This window comes from Vespula pensylvanica, chromosome 16 (genome assembly GCF_014466175.1).
Source record: "Vespula pensylvanica isolate Volc-1 chromosome 16, ASM1446617v1, whole genome shotgun sequence".
NCBI lineage: Eukaryota > Metazoa > Arthropoda > Insecta > Hymenoptera > Vespidae > Vespula > Vespula pensylvanica.
Genome location: NC_057700.1, coordinates 2,972,470 through 2,997,389, shown reverse-complemented (window position 1 = coordinate 2,997,389; position 24,920 = coordinate 2,972,470). Strand labels below are relative to the sequence as shown.

The 24,920-nt window shown below is 29.3% G+C and overlaps 1 protein-coding gene and 1 long non-coding RNA gene across 3 annotated transcripts in view; one reads left to right on the top strand and one right to left on the bottom strand.

The window, feature by feature from the left end:
- Positions 1 to 24,920, top strand: part of LOC122634862 (caveolin-3-like) — a 152,259-nt gene that overhangs the window by 120,073 nt on the left and 7,266 nt on the right. The gene's annotated exons all lie outside the window — the stretch shown is intronic.
- LOC122634863 lies at positions 11,287 to 13,615 on the bottom strand. The gene is made up of 3 exons (XR_006328494.1): positions 13,411 to 13,615; positions 12,231 to 12,527; positions 11,287 to 11,763 (listed from the first exon to the last, which is right to left on the bottom strand). It is a non-coding gene; the product is annotated as an uncharacterized LOC122634863 (long non-coding RNA).

Here is a 24,920-nt window from a genome sequence, read left to right as displayed (position 1 = left end):
GAACGAAGAAATTAAAGTTCCCTTTTAATAATCGACAAAATCATTTCAACGAAAACGAATATATCAATAAAGTTACGCATTGATAAATACATTTTTCACTTTTCTACTACTTTTATTTACATTATTTAAATACTCATAGAGAAAATTTCTCGTTTCTCTTCTAACTGATATAAACGATCTCGTTCGTATATACGCACACACACACACATATATATATATATATATATATATATATATATACACATACGTATGTACCTATGTACTTTTGTACGTATAAAAATAAAAGAAAGAAAAAAAGAAAAAGAATACAAAAGTAAACGTCGCGTTTTTAGATCCGAGATGATTTCACGTTGCCAATAAATGTGACGACATACCAATTTTACGTTCGTTTCGATCTAAATTTATATATCACGTTTTATTTCGGTTATCTATCCCTCCCTCTCTCTCTCTCTCTCATTCTCTCTTTCTCTCTCACGCGCGAGCGCGCGTGCTCGCATAGATATCTCATTGCAGCGTATTAGTATTAAAAATAAAGCTAACGTACCGATAGTTCCAACTACACATGCTATATTTAACTTTCTCACTATTATGCATGCGGGTTACATCACAGGCTGATTAAAATAGCGATCCCGCGAGTACTTGTGTCTTACGTCCTCTCTCTCCTCTCTCTGTCTCTTTCTCTCTCTCTCTTTCCTCAATCACTCACTCACTCACTCACTCTCTCACTCTTTCTCTTTCTTTCTTTCTCTCTGTCTTACTTTGTTTCTTTCTCTCTTTAGCCCCCCTCTCCCTCTTTTTCACTGTCCCTCTCTTTCTCTCACTTTCTCTCTCTGTCTTTCTCTAATGAGCGATTTCGAGCGCTAACCACAGCTGCATCGTAAATGCGATAATGTTATCAATTCGCGAACAACGTCTGCAAATATGTTGCTGGAAATGCTTTTTAACTGGCACTCTCTAACAGTCATATATGTACATTATATGTATTGACTCATCTATCTCGTTGTTTCTTTTTTTTACCGTTACTTACTTTTCACATTTCCTTGAAAATAAAATGATAAGAATATATTATATAAATATATATATTATTATTAATATATATTTAATATATCGGTGTACATTCATATAACAACATATAGTTAATGTGTAATAGTATATATTCAATCAATGATACGTATTTATATATGAGAAATATGATATAAACGATAATGTAATTATTTGATGAAAAAGCAAGAAAAACTATGTGCCAGTTTATACTTTTTTGAAAATAGATTAATTGAAAATTAATTGTACCTACATTACACTTTTTGTTCCTAGTAAAACTTATGCGAATAGGTAGAATGTATTTCAACAGCCATTAATTAGATTATACGTAGCATATAAAATATAGTATTTAAAATGCGTAAATAAGAATAAATAAAAATAAGTAAAACAATTAATAAGAAAGCGTAAATAGGAATAAATAAAACAATTAATAAGAATAAGTAAGAATAAATAAGAATAATAAAGGAATTAATATTTATCAATGCGCTTCAGTAAGAAATAATCGTAAAAATTTATTCAATCAATAATATTCATCCTTCGAAACGTGAATAGCAATGTAAAATTTAATCATCTTAAAGTTTAGTTAGAACTAGATGAAAAAAAATTTGGAAACGCATTGAAATATGCAGCTATTCGCCCGGTAATACTTGGATCGAATTAGATCTCGATATATCCATACCAAGTAATACCGACCCAGGTCTCACCACATGGAGGTTGCTGCATCTAGAGACCCACGAGTTAATGGCGACTATCTACTCTAAAAAAAATTCTCGTTCTCGATTATCTAATCGAAATTTCGAGCAATAAAACGAAGTCCACGATATGACTTTTAATCGCGAACACTCACACGAGAGTTAGAATAACACTGATGACTGTACTTTAAAATCCACGTTCTCTAGGTGACATGTGCTAATCGAAAATTCTGGCGCTCAACGCTATCTGGAGGAAATTCATTTCTCTTACGAATAACAAAACCTTCGCAACATCATCAACTACATTGTTCTCATATACCATTTTCTAATACGGCCGATCTTCTATTCGAAATTTCAAAAAATCAAACAAAGTCCATCGTCGTAGAACCTGTCCACCGTATATATTGAATATAAAAATCGATGATGGACAATTTATTCGTGGTCACTAAATATTCCTCTACTAATTAATTCCAATCGATCTTAATTGTGTCGATTCAGATCTTTCGTCCTTGAAATGATCGACTGATCAAAGAGACTTAAAAATTTACTTACTATTTAAGAAGTTCTGCTTTGGCTCCAAAACACTCGTCCTCGATTTAGTTAGAAATTAAGGATGAATGATTCGTTGTTGGTTGAAAATGAGGTATAGATCGACATCGCTATAAGTTGAGATCCTCTTCAATGATGCACGGACTCTAATACGCGCTAGTTATTTATTAACGTACGGTCACTGACTCTAACTCGCGAAACTCTATTGTCTTTTATAAATACAATCTCTACTGCGACTGTTAAAAAAGCAATAAACTTTGCGAACAAACACTGACACTAACCACTGCATTGCACGCAGTCGATGCAAATTCACTTGTTATTTAAATCGCGAAAACGCGAACGAACAAACACTGCTTCTACTTCGCGATCTTTCAGTTTTTATTATATTTTAACGATACAAACACTCGATTGTTTCATTGCTACTCCTTTGATCATAATGAAGTTTTGAAAGAGAAGAATAGAAATTAAATTATTAGTATCATTTTTATGATAAGATACTTTATAAATTATCGAAGAAATGTGTTATATAAAATTATACTTACTTTAAATCTTCGTTGGTACTTGGAACAAGGACGTCTTGAGAGAGCTTCGATGTTTACTCGTCGGAGTACAAAGGAAAACTGATCCTGTTATCGTCAAAGTCAATCAAAGATTTGTTTTTGTTGATGTTACACGTAAGCAACGACCCTGAGATCAAAATTGTTAACTATTGAAATTTTTAATTAAAATTATTTCGTGTTTCTCACGCTTTTTAAGATCTTTTTAATGTTTAAGCGAATGTATAATCGTTCAAATATTAGTTTATTCTACTCCGTATACATTACAGATAGTTTAATTAATTACAAAATCAGCGAAATTACAAATTAATTTAACTTAGCCGTTCGGAAAGAGAGAGCTTCGGTATTAACTCGTCGGAATGTAAAAGTAAACTGATTTTCTAACTATCGAAGACAAACAAAGGTTTGTTTTTATTGATATTAAGAGGAATCGACGACTCCCAGTACAAAATTTAATGATATTGTAATATTTAAATTAAAATTATTTCATATTTTAACACGTGTTATCAGCTACTGTAATTTTTAAGGGAATGTACTTACTATTCTTTATATGTTAATTTATTTTATTACGTACAAACTGCACTAAAAACGCATTACAAATAATTATAAAATTATTCCAAAAATTAAATATTATTCCTAAGGCTCATTAGGATAAACGAATTAACACGTATTTGCTTTGATAACATAAGCAGCCATGAAAATTCTTTTTCCAATTGATCGTATCTATATAAATACAATTTTTTGTTTTCATAGTCATCATTTTATCTATAATGAGGATCGACATTGAAATTACTTCAATAACTTCTATGTTCGAATCTATATCATCAATGTTATTCATTGTCAATGTTGATTGATCAATGTTATTATCAATGTTATTCATTGAATACAAATTGATCTTCAGGCTTTTTCCAATAATAAATAAATTTTTGTAATATGTGCGATAAAATCGATAACATAATTAAGTCGAAGCTAATGTAATGCTGGTACAATAGTAAGTATATACATTATAGTATTACTATTTGGCCAACAGAAAATCTTCCTAATTGATTTTCTTATTATATTTTATTCCATATATAATGGCACACATTAAAAAGTCTTTAACTTTTCTAACGAGTAAGATAAAAGTATCTATTTATTACATTTTTATCATAATTACTTCATTCGTTAATGAAACCTAATTTGTATATTGTATGCTCCACATATATATAAGATATTATTATATATACGTACTAAATTACATTTACAATTAAATGTAAAGTAACAAAATACATATATATACGCACAAAGACACATACACAAGTATATATGTAAAGAAAGACAGAGAAAAAAAATGTTATTAAAGTAATATTATATAAATAAATTAAAAAATAAAAAAAACGATTGAATATCTCAACATCGTCGATTAATTTATTCCGTGAATTTTAATCTGTATTATTATTCAAAATAATTATCGACGATATCATTGCGAATAGACGAAGAAGAAAACAAGAGGAATTAATTCGAAAAATCGCACAACAAGGATTGTTATAAAATTGCGAGAATTTCGCAAACATTTTCGCATACGTTTTTGAAAAATTATGTTCTTTCGTGTTGCCAATATCTTTCGAATGACATGCGGAGAATGCTCTCGAAAACAGATGTCAAGTGGTCTCATCGAGTGTTAACTTCCGTCCGTCCAATTTCTTTTTTTTCTTTTTTTCCGGACATATAACATATGTATACGTCAATCCATACACACACACACACATATATATATATATATATATATATATATATATATATATATAAAAGGATAACAAAAATAAAAAGAAATCGAAAGAGAAACAATTTTCAATATTTTTTCTGTTTTTTTTTTTTTTTCGTATGCATATATGTGTATGTATCGATGTATTTTCCTGTACACGTACAGACTTACACACGTTTGCATTATCAATATACGAATAAATTCGATTAAAAATTTTTACATTGCTCGACAATAACGTGCTATGCTTTTATCAATTTTATACACGTTCGTATGTGTGTATACGCGTAACTTACATATATACGTGACTATGTCGTGTACGAACTTTATTTGTTTTTCAAGTGAGTCGTCACACCAGCAGCTATCCAATGAATATCGCTGATGTAACAAGCTAAATTCGTAGACCTGACCTGTGGCAACGATATGTGATGAACGGAGGACACCCGGTAGATATATTTTGTTAAGGTTATATATATGTATATAATCTTTTTCAATTTTTTCAAGTTCTTTTTATAGACGTTCTGAAAACACGCTTTCTTATTTGTGAACGTTTCAACATTTACGCATATTTTCGTAATTCCGTCATTTTTCTATTTCTTTCTTTCTCTTTTCTTCTTTTTTTATTTAATTTAATTTGATTTTTTTTCTTTCTTTTTTTTTTTTTTTTACAGAAACGGAACATCCATTATCCTATTTTTTACTGACCTGGAGATCATCGATAAACGGCGGCACTATACTTTGTAGACTTTACTAAAAATCTTTTTTAAATTTGTTTTTCTTTTTTCTTTTTTGCTATTTATAAGTTTAAAAGGATAATTTTTTTTTGCGAGTAAAGTCTAATATATCGAAAAAAAAAAAGAAAAAGAAAGAACTTATGAAGGTGAATTCTACTGTATTTTTATGTAAAAGAAAAAAGGAAAAAAGAAAAAGAAAAAAGAACAAAATTTCTCAAAGGTACGAGTTGAATATATATATATATATATATATATATATATATATATATACTCGTGGGATCAATATGTAGATTCATGTGATGAATACATAAGTCCATGAGATGAATTTATACAGATTCATGTAATCAATATGTAGATTCATTTGATCAATATATAGACGGAAAAAATATACAAAATTCGAAGCAAATATTTATAAAAAAATTACAAATAATCATTAACATAATACAATTAATACAAAAATTAATATCGTCTATTATCACGTTAAATATAAATATTTCTTTAGATCCGACGAAACAAAAATTGCTCTGTCAAAGTTTAAATAGAACGATTTAAACCTCATAAATCATTTCATACTCACGTGCAAGGTTTCATATTTTCGACCAAAAAAAAAAAAAAAAAAAAAAAGAAAAAATGAAAGAAAGAGAGAAAGAAAAAATTACACCATCGATGATTTTTACAATGAGTACACGTCCCAATTAAATGATCAATGACAAGAGATATACACACGCATGGGAGTGCGTATGTATACACGCATATAGATATCTAATATATATATATATACTCGGCAAACGATAATTCTAAGAGACACGACAATTAGACGCAGCAAAACGTCTTTAATCTGTTCGAATTAAAGTACGAATGTTTTGTACGCATCGTTAAAGGTATTCGTTGCAAAGGTCATCTTCGTTGATAGATTCTTGTCTGATGCATTCGTTATACTCGCACTCTCTCTCTCTCTCTCTCTCTCTCTCTCTCTCTCTCTCTCTCTCTCTCTCTGTCTGTCTCTATATCTCTGTCTCTCTTTCTCTTTCTCTTTCTCTTTCGCCGTAGACATCATCAACAATATTCTAAACTCGTAATCGCGACCTAACGCAATATACGCCGACAACTACGACAACAAAGATATTTTCATTCTTTTTACTTATCTACACGTATTTACATACATACGCGTGTCTGTGTTAAGTATCTACGTAATACATTTTTGTTTATCTCTTAATAATCGTCGCCGAGCCATGCGAAAAAGAAAAAGCAAAAGAAAAAAAAAAAGCAAAATAAGCATGTCAGTGATACGGAAGATGAAGTTATCGCGTAACAAATATTATCGCGAGAACTAACACATTTCGTATTGCGACGCATGAATATTACATATGTATGTATTATTGTGCTTATTTTTGAAAAGCTTGAAAAATCTTTCGAACAGTTCGTATCACATTCGAAATTTTGTAAACATTGTGAGATTGTTGAAAAAAAAAAAAATGAAATAAAATAAAAAGGAAAAAAATAATGATGGATTTTAATTATCTCGCACGATTCGTTTAACTTTACACGAAGTCTCTCTCTCTCTCTCTCTCTCTTTTTCTCTTTGTCTGTTTCTTTCTTTTAATTCCTATTTTTCTAATTCTATTTCTCGTAAGTCTAAGTTAAAAGTAATCGAAAATAGAATGATTATAGCAAACATGTTATTAATATTTTTCCTACCTCTGATAATAAAAATATATGAAAATTCCAGCTCGCTTTTACGAAGGCTAAAACGCTGTTTATATCGTTGTACGGAATTCTTCATAAACAGATGTTCCATCCACTTGTGCAAAAAGATTTGTAAAATAACTATATATTATAACGATTAGAGCGATAAGAATGAATATACATAAATGTTATATTTTAGATAACATATTATTTTCTTTTTGCGTTTATCGATAAATGTAAAAAAAAAGAAAAAAAAAGGGAAAGAAGAAAAAAATTAATTCGATTTGAAATTGAATAAATATTTTTAATCGAATAAATATTTTTAATTGAATAAATATTTCAACGACAAGCCGTACGTATAATATCGAGTTTATCGAAAAATTTATGCTTCGTTCGAACAACGTTTCAATAAAACTTTATTATACTCGTTTAAGAATCACACAGTTTAATAAAAACTTTTCTTTTGTTTTTTATTTAACTTTTAACAATTATCCCTACGATTAAGACCACTATCCCTTTATCTTACTTTAAACAAAAAAGAAAATAACAATTTTTTCACGAAATCCTTGAATGTAATCGTTGTAAAAAAAATTATTACGTAAACAAATAAGAATCCTTTAATCGAAACGAAATAAAACGTTTCGATGGATTTACACTCGCATACATAAAATAATAAATTCGTATGGATTTCAATCGAATCTATAGAATTTCTATAGAACGTGCTAAATACGAAAGGATTTCAAGCAAACTGCAACTTGACCGTACGTTCACCGATTTAGGCCGTTTCATTTACTAGTTTAACTAAACCGTTTGACGTAACCAATGCACCGTGGCATAAAGCTCGGCTTTACTTTACAAACCGGATCGAGAGATGGGAGTATTCGTGGTGGCCATAGTATAGTATAGTTGTGTAACATGATCTCGATCGTAGAGTAACGGAGGATCGTGTATCAGTGGTAGAGGATGCCTGGCATTGGCACCGATCGCAGACTTCGAAAAAGTAGGTTTCTGGAGCGACAGCTGCACCAATGATAGCCGGGAACGATAATAACAACAATGACAACGATAACGTTCGAATATACTCCTGGAAATATTTTTCACGTTGACTAAGGTCATCGCTCACGGCGACGATTTTATTATCAACGTAAATAAATAACAAGGAGTTTCTATTATTCCTTTTTGTATTAACGCATTGATATATTATTAATTCGTATGATAATAATTAACGATATGCGCAGTACTTCGTTATATGTAACGACGGATTTTAAAGTATCTTCGTTTACGATTATCTAAATCATATATCGTTAGAGCGAGATTAACTAAAAGCAGTTGTTGTTAATTTATTATATATTTTGTAAAGTTTAATCCTTCTCTCCCTTAATATATTTTATTCTTAATTATTTTTAAATAGTAACAAAAACTTACAATTAAATTTGTTCGTTCTCTTATTGTTTTCTATGATAAAATACAATAGATTACAATATCATCGATGATAGAATATCATCAATTACTATATTTCTGATTACTGTCTTTTATGAAGACTTATAATAAAATATTCGAAAGAGAACCTCCTTCTAGTTTAAAAGAAACCGTGTGAAAATATATCGTAGGCTCGTTAGAAGATATAGCAAACGAGAAATTAATCGATCTATTATTAGCCTACGCGATCTATCCGTTTACGTAAAGAAAATGTATTCGCATTCAAGATTTCTCTCTCTCTCTCTCTCTCTCTCTCTCTCTCTCTCTCCCTCTCTCTTTCTCTCTATTTATCTATCGATCTCTCTATCTATCTATCTCTATCTATCTCTTTCTATTACATCTCAAACGGGTCGTGCGTAATTGGCATTAGAGGTACGCCAATAATTACACGTACGAAGATAAATAGTGTTAGTTATATAACGATTGGATCGAATTGACCCATACTTTACTAGTTGAGAGTTAATTGTTTTATGCAAGATGCGTAGACAATAAATAAATTGTTTTCTCAAACGACAGTATATCGACAACACCAATTATACAATACAAGTTTCGTATTTCCTATTCAATCCAATTTGCAAATGATATTTTTACTTTTGCTGTAATTAACTATTCTCTTAAACTATAATAATAAAATATATAATCTAATGTAAATTTGTTCTTAAGAAATTCCTAATTTTATAATTATATTGGCTTACCTTTGTAGATCACGTCTTACGAGCTACGCGTCTTTTTGTGAACTGACCTGTTTCGACATATTCACGTTCGTCTGTCCTTTTGTCCTTTCTTTCTAATAACGAAACAGAAGTCTTATTTACGTCCTTACGAAAATACATACACACACACATACATACATACAATTCATTCACAAAACAAAGCTTCGACAAATTCGCGATCAGACTGTTGCGCGATGACGCAACAAAAACGATGTATATAAACATACATACACATACATACACACATATGTAACTTGCTCATACTTTGTACCAAAGCATCTAAGAAAATTCTCGATACTACTTATATATATATATATATATATATACACACACACACACATATATATATATATTTTATTTTTATTTTCCCTATCCTATATATATTACGTATAAATATATATATATATATATATGTGTGTGTGTGTGTGTGTGTGTGTGTGTATGTATATATGTATGTATAGGTTGGGGAATAACTATGATCACTTTGAATATCTCCTTTCTTTTTAGAGATATGTTGAAATTTTGTATACAATAGTCGTAGAATACGAAGAGATTTATAATATGGTAGTAATAATTATTTTAAGGTACATATAAATAGTTTTTGTCAACAAAATCATATGTTTTTTATTATATCAATCGATGCAGTTCAATATTCTATACAAAAAAGTATTAACTCACATATGCCGAAAAATGATTGGTTTTGGAGATATTTCAATTTAAATATTATTAAGGAACTATTTAGAATGTAGTGACAATAGTAGTAGTGGTAAAAGAATGATGGTTTCTTAGCTTACTTTGCACTATTATACTGCGCTTATTTTGCGCTTACTTAGCGCTTACTTTGCGCTTTCTTAAGATATTTGTTTCAAGTTTCTACGACTTTTAGTTTCGAAGATATCCCCATCTAAACGGAAGACGTAGATTATTAACAATGTAGAAAAAGGATTGTTTCCACGATGAAAAATTAATTTGTTTATTAATTATTTATTAATTTACGTAATTTTACAAAACGATTGCTATCTAAATTTCTTGTATTTTTTTATTCTTTTACTTTTTTTTTGACGAAATAAGATCAATTTAACTTTTTGAGAATTTATTTATAATAAATTGTTAATTAATTATTAACAAAATATATGCAAAAAATAGAGAAGATTTTTCTCTTTAAAATGACATTTGAATCAACTCTCTACGACTTTTACTTCCTGAGATATTGTCACTAAATGGAAGACGTTTACGTTAAGCCATTAACCTATATAATTTCATTCAAATTTACTCGGTGACACACTGACCTATATAAATTCTGAGAATTTACGCTGACCAGCTGGACAATGTAGTATTACTATACTATTACTACGAACAGCTGTAGTATGAATGAAAATCTTTCGAAGGCGATATCTCCGGAACGAAAAGTCGTAGAGACTTGAAACCAGTACCGTTTTCAAACGTAGCTTATTCTTTATTTATTTAACTATAGCAACAATATTGTTATAATAAAATCGATTTTGTTAATAATTTTTTAAATGGAGTTTTTCCTTTACTTCACGTAATAAAGATATAATAGCAATGAAATCATTTAAATTTTTATTATAATTAGGTGAATTTTGTTTTTTCATATAAAATAAAAAATAGTTGATCTATTAATAATCAACATTAATAATAAATTAATAATTGAAATTGAAAGATTGGAAATTTTTTCATTCTAATTTTCTTACTACTACTATTTACTCTTATTATATATTTGTTGCATCTGTACATAGTTTAAAAGTTATGTATATTAAATATATATATATATATATATATATATATATATATATATATATATGTTATATATGAAAGAGAAAAAGAAAGAAGAAAGATAGGAAGTTTGATACCAGAAAATTATTTTTCTAGTCCTCTTATTTCAATTACTTAAAAACTAAACAAAATCTGCAATTATTAAAAAATATATTAACAGAAAAATTTTTTATTATATTTTTAAATCGAATTTTTAGTGGGAAACATATAAATGGTTTTCTTTATTAAAAAATTTTTTTACATCACTTGGATGAAAACTAACGATAATAAAAGCAATTACAAATGATATTCTTTTCGACATCGAATAAATAATAAAATAAAATAATATTTGCTCATCACATACCAAAATTTAAATTACTAATTAAAATTGTTGCTATCGTATAATATTCTTTATACGAGATGATTTTCCTATAAATTTATGATGAAATCCTATTAGCGGAACTTTAAAAGTAGCATTAACAAATTCCTATTTGATGGTACTAAAAATAAATTACTTTATAAATAATTAAAATATAATCTCTTAATATAGACATATGTCTGTGTGTGTGATAACTTCTCGTGCAACGATATCCATTATAAAATGCATTAAAGAATAAATAAATAAATAAGTAAATAAATAAATATCAAGAGTAAATTTAAATAATTTTTTTTTCATCATAAATTATGCCTTATTTTAACGACAAGTTTTACTTTTTGATGACGGGCAATCGTAGCAACCTCCATCACTACTGGAATAACAATCGCATGAGGAACAGCTGCAAGAGGATGAGGATTGTTCTGAAATTTAATGGTTTCTTTTTTTATTTTTTGTTTTTTTTTTTTTCTTTTTTTATTTGTAATGTTATTAAATTGACGCCATGAATTATGCTAACTTTTAATAATATACTCTTAATAAAGTAAACAACCTAATTAAAAAAATAATTTTCTAACTTTATTTAAGGAAATTATTATCAAGGGATATTAGAAAAATTCACCAATGTGATACGATTAAAAAAAAAAATTTATTATTTATTAACAAAACAGAGATATTCTTTTTCTTCATGATATAAGAAGAAAATCATTTTTTTTTTTTTCTTTATGATCTTGAATGAAAATTATTTCATCCAAATAATAAACGACTCGTTACGCGTTAATTAAAAAAGTTCGTTAATTAATGATTTTATAAAAGAAATGTAATAAAAAAGAAGGAGGAAACGTTTGTAAAAAAATTAATTATTTTTCGATTAACATTCAATTCGACTTACTTGTACGTCGAGAAGATTTTTTCTTGGACGTTTTCGTTTTACTATTTTTTTTCTTTTTTGACGTTTTCGAAACCTTCCCCTTCGACCTTCCTTTACTGCTTTTACGTGACGTCAGAGGACATTGATCATAACAATCGGAACAATCGCAATCGGAACAATCGCAATCGGAACAATCCGAAGAAAATGAAGTATCCGTAGTACTGGTGAAAGAACTATCATTTTTCAAATAGCGAAGTTCTTTTTTACTTTTAGCTATTCCTTTATGTATTTTTTTTATTCCTCTTTTCGGTGCCATTTCTAACAAAATTAAAAATGTATAATAAAAAAAATATACATACACACACACACACACACATATATAAAATGATATAAAAAGAAGTATATTGATAATATATGAATATAAAAATATTTATAATAAGTGATATAATAAAAATATAAAAAAGAAATAGATATATAAATTATAAGAATATGTAAAAAGAATAATATAAAAGCATTAATTATAGAAACATATATATTCGTGCATATGTGCGTGTCTGTGTGTGTGTATATATATATGTAATATACATTTATATGAATAATATTAATAGAAAAAAAATGAATATAAAAGAAAAACAAATAAGAATATTCTTTTCTTGCAAATTTATCCATTATCTTTTCAATGCTCTTCAAATAGATATAAATTTAGCGAATGACTCGATGATTTTTTGGTCCTACACGTAATAAGCATAATTAATATTTGACATCACTGATTTCTAAAGTAAGTATATTTATAACGCTAGAATACGATTTTGGCAAAATGTATTTCGACTTTGTCCGATCTCATCTAGTATATAAACACATTTCGAAGGACATTTAAATAACCTTCCGATGATTTGAAATAAACACTGTTAGAAATTAGATTAAAACATATGATTTCGATATAGTATTTAAGAATATCGTTTTAATTTAATGGAACGAAGAAAATCAATTTAATAAAAATTTTAATACAATTTCAATTTTTCTAAACACGATATAAGCTCACGTTTCTTTAAATATGATTAAAAACAATATATATATATATATATATATATATATATATATAACATGTACGTGTAAATTTTTAATATTAATCGATATACCTTCCGTTAATTATTCGCCAAAAATTATTTACATAATAATCTTATTATTAAGAAATGCATACCTGCTGATTTAGGCGAGGAGAAAAAACTTGAAACTTTTTATTTGCCAAATATAGACGTGATTAGATATATATTTAGCAAGAAAGTTCAAACAAATATTCTCTAACGTAAGACGAATAAATTTTCGATAAAATTTATCGTTGAAAATCGGAATAAGAAAGTACGTATGATCTTCGTATATAAATCTATGAAGATGTCTAGCTACGATCTAACACTTAATAAAGACATTTTGTCCTTCTCATAAATATTTATATAGGTAAGTATACACGCACATATACGCACAAAAGACACACACACATACGTATATGTAAATACTGTTGAAATATTCGATTTCAATTGATCCAATTCGATTCGACAATCCATATCTTTTCAAGTTTAAACTTACATCGTTAGAAATTCTAATCACTTGATGTTAATATCTTTAATATCATAGCAATCGATCGAAAAAAGATCATGATATATTAGTTTCTCTATGGTATTTCAATGATTCGTATCAACGAGTATCAAGTATATTATTATACGTAAAATTCACTGACATGAGTAGAAATTAGAGCATAGAACATGTACGATATATTCGAAGCAATGGCAGATTACGAATCATTATGCAACACCAATATTGACGCAATCCAATGCTAGGCAACGAGCCGATCTATGCGAAATCTTGAATTACATATATCAAACATATAGACACACACACACACACACACACACACATATATACGTAAATTACACGCATACATATTTAGTTAAATAAAAAAAATAAAGAATGTGATTGATCTAAAATTTAAAGATTAATATTTCTCATTTTTTTACTAACAAAATAAATAAACAAATACAATAATTTTTTAAGGACATATATATATATATATATACACTTATAGATAATCTTTCTTTTGATTAAATAATTTATTAAAAAAAGAAACCTATTATCTAATAAATATTAATTTATTCGTATACAATAAATATATTAATGAAAATAAAGGGAAACTGTTATTTAGTTATAATTAATATATATCTTTTATATAGGTAAATGAATAGACACGATTAAATTAAACTCAGTTCACCCTATATATAACGCTAAGTAAACGGCTAGCCTATTATATCACCAGTTGTATATATTTGAAGCGAGAAGGTAGAATCGGCTCGTGAACCCAACAAACAACAATCGAGCACGTTGCAGGAACGCACGTGACTTATTCTACAAGAACTTTCCCGTCTTCGTTCATTCCTTTACCTCCTCTTCCCTTTTATATATCTCCCCTTTCATTGTCAATTAGACTCATTGTTAGTCACGAATATACCAACAAGAAAAGTCTTTACAAAAAAATACTTGACGTAAAAAAGTAATTGTCAAGAGATTTTTTCTTTCTTTCTTTTCTTTTTTTAAACAGAAGGTGTGATACTTTTTAATACGTCGATTTTTTTGATATCACATGTGTTTATAGCTTTTCTTCTTTGTTTCCTCTTTTTCTCTTCTCTTCATTTTTTCTTTTCTTTTTTTGTAATACTACGATTTATTTCAAGGCCAATGATTAACTATAAACCATCGTGTTTTAAAATGAGTCTACGTGTGATCGAAAGTTACGTAAATTGCTAATATACTTCGAGATAAAAGGTTCCGGCAGATAAATTTTTTTAACAACATATATAGGGTGTTGCATTTTGAATTGAAGATTCTGTTTGATTTTATGAACGAATGTTCTAAAAAAAAAAATTGTTAGGTTTTACAGAGAGATATTTAGCCATATCGGTTGAAACTAAACACTATTCTGTATATGTATGTATATATTCTATGTATATATATGTATATATATATATATATATATGCATATATACGTACATACTTGTTGGACCAAGATCTTTCTTAGAAAAACTTAATATCAACTCTCCTATCTCGCGTTTACTGCTCGATCGATCGAAACCACAAAATTACGACATCTCGTAATATATAGATGTTATTCGCACACGAATAGGCTCTGTGTATGTATGTATGTATATATGTATACATGTAAGTTATTGACGATTATACTTATTACACTCCGTAATCATTTCGTCCCGATTGCATTCACCGTCTTGAAGTTTTATGCTTTACGAAAGACATTGATTATGAATTAATTTTTGAAATTGAATTATTTTCTTTCACTTCTTTATTTTTAAGCGAATATCTCCTATTTTCAGAAAGAAAATTTGATGGAATAAAATATATCTTCAAGGAGATAATTTTTTTGTAAAAGCGTATTTAAATTCGTAAGAAAGGATGATGGAAATATTTTTTATTTTATTTTTTTTTGTTTATAAAGAAAATTAATAATGATACTTTAAGTAAATCTATTTTTTTTATGTTTTTAATAACCGGAAAAATCTGTTAATAAAGTGGAATTAGAAATTATTTATATATATATATTATATAGGCATATGCTTTGTATATGTATGTACGTGTGAGTATTAGCGGTATACTTATTATACGTAACGGTGTATGATGTATGATATTACCTAAATATTTGCATGCCGTTGCGAGATATAATACAGCTCGATTCATCCGCGAAAGAATCTCTTATCTCAACTTTGCGTTACATAATCTCATACCAGCTGAGTAGTCTCTATAAATATTCTAAAAGTTCTTTCAATATGTTATTACTCATAGATGCAAAGTACAAACATATAGGTATAAGTATTTCTTTTAAGTCATTTTTTGCAATAACGACGAACAAAAAGTTAATTCGACCGTGTACTAATTTCATTCGATTAAAAAAATATGTAATAACGATTGAAAAGATAACTATAAAAAATATATTTCATTTATTATCGCAAAAAAAAAAAATTAAAAGTAAAAAGAAAAAAGAAAGAAGAAAAAATTGGTCTTCTTTTTCTTTTTTTTTCTTTCTTTTAAATCGAAGCTTATAATTACGATCGAAACTATATCGAGATAAATACCATTTCTATCTTTGTGGAGACTTCAAATAGGAACTTAACACAAATCGATCGATAATTTAAATAAAACAGATTCGACTTAGGATAATCGGATTTGTAGACGGTCGAAGGATGAAAAGGATGAAAAGGATGAAAAGGATGAAATTCAAGGTTGAAAGAAAAGATTCGACGTTCCAACTTCCTTCTTTTGCCCCTTCGTCACTCTACTTTCCCTCCCCTCTTTTTCCGGCGACTGGGATCTCTCGAAAGCATAGTTAACGGTGTTACGTCATCCATCGTGCTTTGCTGAGTCACACCATCAAACCCCCGTCTCTTTATCTGTATATCTCTATCTCTCTTACTCTCACTCTTACTCTTACTCTCATTCCCTCTCTCTCTGTCTTTCTCTCTCTCTCTCTCTCTCCCTTTCTTTGTCAACGAATGTCGGTAAACGTGCCTCCTCCCTCGCATTCGTGCCTGTACGCATGCCTCGGAAATTATATCGTCCCTAAGGAATTTCTAGGATCCCTGATCTCCCCTCTCTCTCTCTCACTCTCTCTCTCTCTCTCTTTGTGTGGGTATCTGTCTATCTGTCTTTTTCACTCTTTCTGTTTTCGTTTCTTTCAGGATTTCTCCCTCTACTTCTTACCTCTACATCGGATACGACTGGATATGACGTGGTAAAATCGGAAGCAATAAGTAAATTTTTGGACGTTCGAATAGAAATTAATATCGAAAGGAAAGAACAAAATAATAATAAAAAAAGAAAGAGAAAAAAGAGAAAAAAGGAAAAAGGTACGATGGGAGCAAGTAAAGAATAAAATTAATTACGTTCAATCGATCGAATTAAAAAGGAAAATCACGTCTTGAGAGAAATAAAGATTATGTTATTATTGAAGAAAAGATATTCAACGTCATTACATTGAATGACAATTTCTAAATTATTTCCAAACAATTGGAACGGAGGAACGGAGGAGCCGATCGATTTTCTTAATGTTTCGCGACTTTAATTGAGATTGAACGAACGTTCGATGATTAAAATCACGTGGATATTTAATCGAGGTTGTCGTGTACGAGAATCGAGAATAGTTCGAGAATTGTTCGAGAATAGTTCGAGAATAGTTCGAGCGGGTTCGAGCTAATCGCAAAGCGTTAAATCGTTCCGTTCTCATAAACGAAGAAATTAACGTAATGTCTCTCTCTTTCTCTCTCTCTCTCTCTTTGTATCTCTATCTCTCTAATGTTCTCTTGCTCTCTTTTTATCTCTCTCAGTCTCTCTAATGTTCTCTTTCTTTCTCGTTTACTCAATCAGTCACGATACGTTCGATTCTCTTTCAACTCGACTCAAAGCAAAGTGTCTCGAGGCGAAGAGTGGCCGCCGATCACCGATTGCTGATCGACATATAAAACGTGTAATTCGAGATTTCATAGGGATCGGTTCTCGTTGCTTGAGATTTGATTGCGTAAATGTTCGTGTTGCATAATGACCCGTAATGTGGCATAATCGAGCGTGCATAGTGCAACGCCCGTTGTTGCACCTATATCCTCTCCTATTATTCCTTCCTATTTTATTCCTACGCTTTTAATAATTCTCTTTGTGTGGAAATAATGTAATGGACAATTAACAGACGATTTTAATTATTTACAACTATATTTTTCGTATCGATAGTCAAAAGAATGAAAGATATACTGTATTATACTGTGTATTATATACGAGCTATATCTTATTATATTATATTATATTATTGATACTATTATGCGTATACATATATATTTATTATATATGTATTATCTAAATTAATACACAATATATACATATATCAGTGAAAAATATGTATATATACGTTTTTATAAACAACAGAGAGATAAAAAGATCGAACTCGTCTTAACTTTTAACAAATTTTACGAATCATGAATGTATGAAAAAATAAAATCAAATTTAATCGACCAACAGGTACATTTATTATTATTATTATTATATATACATATATACATCTATCATTATTTTATTTGTCTTATATATTTATCATTAGATATCGTTTGTATTCTATCGTAATAAAGAGAAAATTGATGAGATTATACGATTTTCTTCCTTATTTAATAATAATTATGATTACAGATTTGCGAATAGCTATCGTTATCTATGAGAAAGAACTATAAGCGGTAAACGAATCTGTATCATTCTAGGAAATAAGGTATTCTCTTTGTTGAACGACATTAGTTGAACGACATTCGTTAAAGTCAGAAGTAATTTCGTCTCGTCTCTCTGATTAATGTGTAACGTTCCCAACAATTCGTAGGGATGATAAATCAGTGGGAAATACGTCCTAGGAGGATTTCCAGGAGGTTGGGTTAACGTTACTTATATCCCTCAATAGAATACTATATAACCTTTCTCGTTCCTATCGTATAGGGCGATCTCCCATCTAAGAAAAACAGGTTTGAAATAGAAGGACTTTTCTCCTTAAGGACACTCAACGTCCAATCTTCCATTTTCTTTTACAAACCCATAATGTCTACCTTTCTTACTTTTTCATCTCTGATTTATCCTTTCGTATAATAAGGCAGAATAAATCATGTGATTCTCTAACGTTTAAAACAAATTATATTACGACATTTTCGTCGAAAAGAAAATTCATTAGAATTCATTCGATCGGTTTTATTTTATTTCTTCTTTCATTTATCTATTTATTTATTTATTTATTTATTTATTTATCTTCTTTTTTCGTTTAAAACTTTTTCTATCTGGATTAAAACGTTTCTATATTTTTATCGCGATCGTCGTTTGATATAATTAATTAAAATTTATATAAGCACATTATTATATTATAGTAATTATATATTATAATAAAATCAGATTTACTCGAATATATCATAATATTTCATTTATATGATTTTATTTATACCGTATTATATAAGCTATTAAGTATCTATGTAGTAAATATATTAAAATCAGATTTGATTCCAAACTTCTTAGAATGATATATAAAAAAAAAGCTGGAATTAATTCAAACTAAATAAAATATATTAAATTGCAATTCGAGATATCCAAGTTAAATATCTATGTATATATCGTAATTATATTATTATTCAATCGGATTAATCCGAGTATTAGAAAGACGTTTCGTTATAAACACGCAATCGATTCGCTCTCGTTAACACACTTACACTAGTCATCCATTAATAAACTTATTAACCCGATTCGCGTTGCACCATACTAATGCATTATTACGTACAATTATACGATATATACCGGATTATGCAAATTTATCCAAGAATTTCTCAACTTTGAAACTCGGTTGCCTACAGAATGAACTTTAAGTGTCGATTTTTCGTTGAAATTTTTCTATTTACATTTACCGAATTTCTCTAATAAAAATCTTTTTTCGTTCGTCTTAACAACGAACGAACAAACATAGAAATATATAAATAAATAGTTCCTTTCTGTCATGGCGTCTCGATTAAAATAAATGATCGAGTACCTATAGAAAGACGCCGAGAATAATAGCAGTACAATTTCGTCTTCGTTTTTCCATTCGAATCCTCTTCTTCATGTCATTGCCAGCTATCAAATCGAGTACTATGCTTTTTAACAGATCAGATCAGATCACGAGGATCAGATAAATATATATATAGAAAGTGTGTCGGTCAATAAACGTCCAAAGAATTATATCCCAAATGATTTCGAAGTTACAAAGCGAGTTTTTAATATGAAAAATGAAATTTTTTATAAGCTCTGAATTAGTCACTACGAAGTGCACGTACAAAAATTATTTTCTTCTCTTTTTGTTTTAACCCTTGACCTTTTCGTGTTATCAGTTCGCGTCAATATGGTTTTTCTTTTTCTTTTTTTTTCCCTTCTTTTTTAATTTCTTCCAAAAATTCACGTACCACGTTTAATTATAATCAATAATCGAGTAATCGAATCGAAACGTTCGTTATAGTAACTTTGTAACGTTATAGTATTTTCCAATACAGAAAATTTTCCATAGAATTTTCCAACATAAGATAGAAGGAAAATTTCTTCTTGGTAAAATCACGCGGATAAACTAGATGCAAGTGAAATCTTTGACACGCATTCGTTGTCACTATGACGTTTCGTCGGTTTCCACGTTTTCAGGTATGCATTATGCATGATGAGAACATTCTCATCCTTTACCCTGACCTTGCCTCTCAACATTTTCATTCTTTACCTTTTAAACTTGAGACATTAAAGACACGCTCTCTCTTTGTCTTCTTCTCTTTCTCTCTCTGTCTCTCTTTTTCTTTACCCTCTTCTCACTTTATTTCGTACTTGATATTTATTGATATTAAACATTTTGTTTCTTTTTCTTCTTTCTTTCCCTTTTTATTTATTTATTTATTTATTTATTTATTTATTTATTTATTTATTTATTTCATTTTAATCAATCATTATATACATAAAAATTTTTTGTTCCTTTCCTTTTTTCTTTCCTTTTTTTGATTGATTTATTTATTCCATTTTAAGCAATCATTATAATTATAATGACAATCATTATATAAGTTTGTTCACGGCAACATAAGAAGGAAGCTTTTCTACTACTGAAAATTGTTTAAAAGAATCGGACACGTAATTACGAACCATTCAATCGTTTCTCTTTCCTCCTTTCCGGTATGAAAATTCCAAGCTAACAATCGAGCCGACAAAAAAGTCAAGTAACACTACTATATAGAATAAAGCGTGGATTTAATGACTTCAACTGTGAGAACGAAAAAATCTACAACGGGCATAACTTTTTTATGTACGACGTATATACATACACGTACATACATATATCGTCGTCTTGTTATTTTAAACCTAATTTAAATTATTATTGCAATGCTAATTACAATATATAGCTAATTATTTATATACAGCTAATAATATCAATACATAGCTACTTATTCTAAAAAATGAAGCGTTTAATTCAGGAAAAAAATTTTTCCATTAAAAACAAAAACGATAATTATCTCAAATTTTTCTTCGCGTCACCTTATTAATTATCGTATCAACAAAGTAAAAATAACAACAGAGAAAAAAGAAAAATGAAACAATAAAGGAACCGATGGAAAGTATAACAAAATAGGAGGAAAAAGAAAAAAGAAAAGAAGGAAAAAAGATAAGCAAACATAATACAAAATAATTACATAAGTATAGTACAAACGAAAACTTCTCTTCGTTATCTTAACTAATTTAGCTAACTGTTCGAAGAAAGAAAGGAAAAGAATATAATTAAATAAATTCATAAATGAATATATAAATACGAGCGTTCGGTTAGAAACAAAAAGAAGAAGCAAAAAAAAAAGAGAAAACAAAGAAAAAGAAAAGAAAAAAAAAATACAAATCGTTCGTACTCATTACGCATAATCGCGTTACGAATCGTAAACGAGGTTCGAGTACGGGAAGCGAGTGCATTGATCTTACTTAAACGCGTGCGACGCGAGGAATGATACTTGCGAAACCGTTGCAAAGGTTATGACACCTAGAACGGCAGTTACGGTGCAGTTATCGTTGCATAGTCGAGCGAACATAATCCACTGCTACATCTGTTCCAACACGTAAGAGACCGGCTACTGTACCTCGACGAACGGATCTTTCGCTTACTCGCTTCGTAAGAAACAAAAAGAGAGAGAGAGAGAGAGAGAGAGAGAGAGAGGCTGACATTCAACTTTCAAAATTATATTGTCATCGTTGCTTACGCATAAAGGTATTACAGATACGTTTAGACGTTCAAAACGAATATGCCAAGTACAAATCATTTTACAGACAATTTACTGTTACTATATAGTATGACGAAATTATTAACGATCATACAATTATCGAGTTATTATTGTGAAATAATAAAAACAAGTATAGTAATAACGTACGGTGCGATCATTAAAATAACATTTAACAGATTACTTTTATGAATTGGTACAGATACGATGCAATGTTCGAAAGGGATATAACAAATGCAAAAAAGACATTTTATAGATCTCGTTCATTGATATTATACGGTAGTACGATAAAATAAAATTGTTAACAATTATGATCATCGTGCAATTACGAAGGAATAATAAAAACATGTAAGATAATAACGTGCGATAATAAAAATAATATTTTTCTGATTATTTTTATACGAAGCAATGCTTGAGACGGATATATCGAATGCAACAAAACATTTTATAGATCATTAATTGATAATATATAATACGATGAAATTATCGATAAGTATGATCATCGAGTAATGGAGAAAAAACATATATAAAAAAGGAAAATAATTATGTGCGATCATTAAAACAATATTTATTTGTATAAATTACTATAGATACTATTCAATGTTTCAAACGAATATATCAAACGCAACAAGTCATTTTATAGATCATTTAATGCTAATATAGTTGGACAATATGATTAATAATTATGATTATCGAGTTACGCGACGAATGGATAATAGAAATTATTAATATTAAAATATGTACATTATTCCCATATACATAAATAATTAATAATGATCATTAGAAGTAAACTTAGTCGAGTGTTATTGAGAATGATTTTATAAATTCACCCAACTGTACAAAAAATCCATATCCAACGAAAAAGATAACATAATTGTTTACTCCTATCATCAAACGGTATGCTATCACACCGTCGATCAAAAACGTTCTAATAAAAATGAGACTTTGAAAGATTTATAATCCAATAAAAAAGACAGTAAAAAGAAAGGTACAAATTTTCAAAAAAAAAAAAAAAATCAGGAACCATCGAAAACGCGATCATATCATGTTTGCACAATTATGTACACGTGAACTATTAGAAAGAAAGAAAAATTAGAAAGACGAAAAAAAAGAAAAAGAATAGGAAAGAGCTCGTTATCAAGGTAACGATTAACAAAGCGTTTCTCTGATCTTATATGGCAGGGTTGAGAACGTATAGAATTTAGATAGACACAATCTATCTACGTATGATACTTGCGCAAGCAAGTCGCAAAGGGTTATGACACTCGGTGGTCGTGCGCGCGAGCGCACCTTGACTATGCAACATGTTTTATATCGCAGTTATATTGTCGTTGCTATGTTGCACGTGTCGTTGATCGAAAGGTCCGACAGTCTCTATCTCTGTCTCTCTCTCTCTCTGTCTATCTGTCTCCTTCTTTCGTTCTCTTTGTCACGCCAATGGCGCAATCTCTGACTGCACCTACACGTTCATTCATTCTGGATTACACAAGTCCCTTAGGAGATTTGCGCGCACACGATTTCGCCGCAAACGTTAGGAGTAAGTCATTCTAAAAAAAAAAGAAGATAATAAAAAAGAAATAAAAAAACGAGAGAGAAAGAGAGAAAGAGAGAGAGAGAGAGAGAGAAGAGAGAAGAGATGCGGAAAAGATTAGCTTTGTGTCGTTATTGCGTTGGTATAACAAAAGAAATGACATAAATCGTAGATATTATTGAAAGTCGAAAAGATTTTTGTTACTAGTTATTATCGTAGTTACTTGGGAGGTTTCGGAGGATGATTTTGATTCGTTAAATGTTATAAAAGAAAAAACAAAAAAAAAAGAGAAGAGAAAAGAAACGAGTGAATTCGTGTCTTCTTCTTTATCAACTCTCACGATTAAACGCAAAATTTCTTTATAGATTAATACTTTTATTATTGACGGTGTACAGAGCGTGTAAAAAAAGAAATATTCCCCGTGTTGATATCATTACATCAAATTTGTAACCTGTCTTTAATCCGATAATTAAAGTTCATTCTCCGCTTCTCTATAAGAGATAAATAAAAACGTTTCGTCAATCCAACAGACAATTTTAAGATAATTTTTTTCTTTCCTTTTCTTTTTTTCTTTGCAAAGATTTGAAATCTCAAATTTTGTCCTTCCTTTTCTTTCTCTCTCTCTCTCTCTCTCTCTCTCTCTCTCTCTCTCTCTCTCTCTCTCTCTCTCTCTCTCTCTCTCTTTTTTAATAATCCACAAAACTTTTCCTAATGATCTCTTCTCAAAATTCTTCTCGATTATCGCAAAATGAATGTATCGATTATTGCAAAATAACGATTTGAACCTTGAATTGGTTTTTTTTTTCAACAGTTGCAAATCCTTCTTTCGTTCTCATACAATGAAAATGATCAAAAGTAAGAATTTACTTTGCCACATGTTTCACGGCTCATGAGGTGTAAAGGGAAGGGAAAGAAAAAGATAGAGTGAGGGAGAAAGAAAGAGAAAGAGAAAGAGAGAAAGAGAGAGATAGATAGATAGACAGAAAGAGAGAGAGAGAGAGAGAGAGAGAGAGGGGAATACACTTTACACAGTTAGATGGAATTTCAGAGATAATATACGTAATAGGAAGACTGCGTTCATACGGTAGCTAAGGCAACAAGAGCGAGGTTGAGCTATCTTTATCGCTTCGAGGCAGATACGAGCATCCGGTTTTAGCACTCACTTACTTCCACACCCTCCTCTTTCTTTCCCTTAACTTTAACCTACCCTCCGTTTCTCGTCTTCCTCTACTTTTTCTTCTTTCTCTTCTTCCTCGAATTCTTTTTCCTTTCATATCTGTAATCTTCGGTCTGACAAATATTCTTGTTTTATGACAATTTCGTTTAATGGGTAAAGTACATCGTATTTTTGTG